We start from the raw sequence: 5,000 nt of genomic DNA on the forward strand, positions 1-5,000 counted from the left end.
CAGTGTCATTACGTTTGTGTAATGTTTTTATGGCTAAAAAGCAGTGTTTGCTTCACAGATAATAAATGTTGTTGTTGTGTTTAAGTAACTGACCTGTGTTTTTGGTAAACTACCAAAACACATTTTCAAACAACAAATAATACAGACCGTTTGAAAGAAGTACATGTACAATTATTATCAAAACACATTTATGTGTTTACAATCGCTACCATTATATCAATGGACGTGTATTGTGTAATTGATGAAAACATACAAGTATGGACATTTTAGCTGTGTTATAAAGAATGTTATGGGAAGCAAACTATCAAGGATAAAGCTCACAGGATTGCACAGCTTTACACGCCATCATTGTATATTGACTTCCAAAACCACTTTCATGTAGAAACTATATTTTTTACGAGTATTCCCTTATGTCTACTACCAAATAGTTGACATGCAATATATTTGGAAACACGAGAAAACAAGAATCACGAGAAAAAGTAAATGCCACAATATTTAAGAGAAACTTTATTTCGGAAAGCAATGAACACAGGTTAAGGTACACACAATGTTACTATCAGGTATTTAATATTGGGGCAATTCATGAATGTACATATATACTATAGACAAACTACAACAAAAGGGCATTATTCATATTTATAGTATATTTTAAATTTAAATCATCAGTATTTTTTATATTTGCAATGCTGCATATAAATACATACTACACCTATAAAACATTTATTTTGAACAATGCTTCTTCATTTCTTAAAGCACACAATGTAATTTTTGATCAGTTTCATTATACAGTTATTTAAAATCTTTGGCCTTATATACATGTTTATACATACCGCACCAAGATATGTGGGCTCATAACAGAGTTTGTGCGGTTCTAATGCACTTACCTTTGTATTTGTGTTGGTAACGATAAATATTTACAAAATTCTAATATTGCTCCAAAGGTAAGTACTTTGAAGATATAAATTACGCATAGTATGACCGATCAAAATGAAATATATTGACAAAATCGTTGCCAAACTAAAACCTCGACAGCTGCTCACAATACAATTGCTATTTAGGTAAAAGTAAAATTGAGTTATGTCCGGAGTGCAATCTCCTTAGTGTTTATATAAACGTTTCACATATAATTGACTCTTAGCCATTGCGTTAGCGCGATTATCACAATTATGATGAGTTCCATCCAATACCGATTGACAGCTATGATCCAAATAGGCATGTGCAAAAAGGACCATTGTCAAAAAACACCTTACATATCTAAGAATAGAATAGAATACTTACACGATTTTTGCTTGTATTGAAGTGTGAAATTAAATGCTTGAAATTGATAACTATAAAAATTGGAACTAAAATATAAAGCAATAATACAATTAAAGAAAGAAAATAGTAAGCATCAAGTGGGTTTAAGATCAAAAGTAACGCATGCGTTTCATGAAAATGTGCAGTACGCATGTGCACCATTAGGCTGCCGCGGTCACCTGACAATTGATGAACTGTTGAACAGCAAAATAAGGTTGAAACCATATCGTGGTTCTACGTAAGTGCGTGAGCATGGCATCATCCTGCCCCATACACTACACAAGTGTTCGGTCGTTGATATAAATTTAACTTCATTTTGACAGGCAAATATCTTGCAAATCATTTACTTACATCCAAATACAACCCAGTGAAAATAAAAAAGCGGGTGTTTGCACTGCCATAAAATCGCGGTACTTACCCTCGCTTAGGACTTGCGACACAATGGTACCAGTGGATCCAATCCGAGTATTAGAAAAGTAAAAAAGAAAGAATGTCAGCAACATAGTTATGGTTTAGGTTCAACATATAGCATTTATATTGCCAAGGTCGGTGATAATTTCACTTACATTTTACACGTAATTGAATTGCTCATGCTAAACAACAACATTTTACGTACCAATCATGATTTTGTTTTGCAACCGGTTTCGCTAACACAAAAATGCATATTCTTTATTTTTCATATAAGACTGTGTATTCTACTCAAGTTTCAATCTTTGTTGCCAAACCGACAGCACGGCACCCAAACATCTCGTTACGATGGCTTAAAGTTGCGTGTTGGCGATATAGATTCGTCGTATTGTTTTTGTCGGTTTTTAGTGCGTCAAAGAGAAAATAAAAGCTAAAAGTAAAAAAAAAACGCCATATCACATTTAAAGTATTGGTCATTTTGACGATTTTGAAACAACGGCAAATTAGAGCGCCGATACGAAAATAACGATATGTGTCGTCTGATCTGTCGGAGCGTGCTTAGAGGACGACGCCAAATCGCCAAGACGAAATGGCGACGCGTGTCTTATTATTCGTATCGAAATGTACCGAAATTGCATATTTGTATCCATAATCAAAATTGTGAATTAAGTCTATAGAGTTTTGCAGCAAGAATACTATTTTATGAGTGTGCCTATAAACTGCACTAAACACGTATGTCCGTAGTAAGTTCTATCTCAGGGAACTTGCGCAGCTACGAGCAACTGTCAACAGATTTTAGACATTAAGACATGACCACTTCAAAAATGAATAGTTGAGGTTTGTGATTCTTCTCGATAACAATTTTATAGACATGTATATTGTTAAGGCGTTGTCTTAAGTAAAACTGTTTACTGCCCTCTAAGGTTTAAGTTACAAGTTGCTCGTATATTCCTGTCTGTTCGCAGGCTCCAAACTGTTGATTGGAAGTAAAAAATAAAATGAAATGTGTATGTCTAATGCACATTGCCTCTTTCAATCGGAATTGTAGCTATATACCGACACATATCATAGTATACGTCTTATTTATATTTCCTCTAAGGCGAGCCATAACTCGCATTTCACACCTTAGAAAAGAAATTGACGGTTAATAAAACTGTTCAATAATGATTTTAGATATGTAAAAAAAATGAAAACTTCTGTACGCCTTTTATACAGACACCCGTACAGTCAACTTAAATTGAAGTTTCTCAATCATTTCGTCATGCCTTAAATACTCAACACCCTCATCGTTTTTGTCTGTGTGCTTATTGGTTAATTTAATGCTTGATCTGCATAACGCCAGCATTATATCATAAGTCAAAAATGTGCATTGTTGTCTTTTTTTAAGATTTTTTGTATATTGCAAACAATAATAACGTTTTATGTTTGTGCCGATATAATTTGCATACACATTTATTAAGTTTTATGTATATGATATAATTAAGGGATATTAATAATCACTCGCTCGAATCATCTTCTAAAATAAGGTAATAAAATTCAATGTCTTTTTTCAATGTTTTTTCTTTGATATTTAATGTTTAATTCATTTTATTTTGAATCAACTACGAAAGGGGTAATCACGTGATGGTCTAAAGGACGTCAAGATGGTGACATCCGTGCTGAAACAGGTATTTTTTTTGCCGTTTTGTACCCTTTATTTCTTTTTATTATTATTAAATGTTGCTCACTTTACAGTCATAGCAGCAAGTATTAGCGTTTATTGAGTAGTAATATTCGCACTATTTCTCGACTTTATCCTCCGCAAAATTTCTTAGCGGGAGTCTTTAGTAATGTAATTTGTAATCTTGGCTGGGTTTCATTTATTAAATTGCTCTCCTGCATACAACCACATCAATATATCTATTTAAAAGCTATATACATGTTTTATATTAATGTTTCTTTCTATGTTTGGTAAAACAAGATGTGTACGAATCGTTTTTTAAGTAGTAAGAACTTAAAATGTTTCACAATCTTAAAAAGTCACGCTTTTGAGATGATCACAAAGGGATCCTGATTTCAGCCAAAAAAACGTAGCTCGTTTAATAATTTTCTGGTTTTACACGTGATAGAAGTATTTTGACTAGATATCTATTAAGTAGGACGAAACTAGCAGCTCTTATCTACCAAAACTAAGCATAACTTTTTAATGACGCTCCTATAAGTTTCAAAATTACGCCGGCTTTTCAGCTTTTTTATCATTTTTACAGAAAAACTTGTGACTGATCAAATTGCTTCCACAAAAATCATAACTGGTCGAGATGTAAGTTTGACTTAGTTACAAATTGTTCTTGTCTGTAATTTATCAAGCACCATTACAAATACATATTTTGAGTTTACACAAATACCCGGTACAATTTAGTTTATGCATGCTTTATATGTTCATATACATTTCATCATTCAATGCAATGCTTTAGCTTAAACATGTTACTTGATTCATCATCAGAAACCTACACAGAGTTCCAATTAATGAGGCCTTAATTACTGATACTATTAATTGAGTTTTGAGAATGTCATTTAAAGACTAGACATGCAAAATGTAATACTTATACGTTCATGAAGTACAGTGCTAGTCTATAACGTTTACGAAAAGCTCTTGGTACGAATGGATTTTACACGGAGCAGTATTTTACAAACGTGTATACTGAAGAGGCTTCATGATGAGGGTATTAATAAAGTATGTTATATATGAATGTCGCCATGTGCGAAACTTAATTTACCAAACAGATGTTTTTCGCTCATGTATACATTAAAAAACGATCGGTGGTTGGTTTATTCAAATTAAACCAAAACTTGGACAAACTTTATGCTATCTTTGGCCTTATATCTTATTATCCATGAATTTCGGCATACATAAATCTTTGTTTTCACACAAATCTTTGTTTTAAAAATATCTTACAATATCAGTTGCTAATAAGAGTACAATTTAAAATTGTGTATAGATGGCAAATTTATTATATTAAACTAAATGGGCATATTGTTACTTAAGGGGTAAAATAACTTATTGTTTAAGAAACAATAATGCAATTAAATGTACGAGTTTATTGCGACAAAACGTATCTGTCTTACAATAAATACCATCAACATTTCCCTAAACGAGATTAAGGATTATTTGTTCATCGGATTGCAGATCAAAACATTTTAATTATTTCGATGGCAAAGAAGAAGAGCCATGTTCAAAAGTATAAGTTCCGACAAAAAAATCCAAACCAGACAGGGTTCATCATCCACTGAGAAGACGCCTGGATAACGATTACGGC

The sequence above is a fragment of the Dreissena polymorpha genome, chromosome 16 (genome assembly GCF_020536995.1).
Source record: "Dreissena polymorpha isolate Duluth1 chromosome 16, UMN_Dpol_1.0, whole genome shotgun sequence".
NCBI lineage: Eukaryota > Metazoa > Mollusca > Bivalvia > Myida > Dreissenidae > Dreissena > Dreissena polymorpha.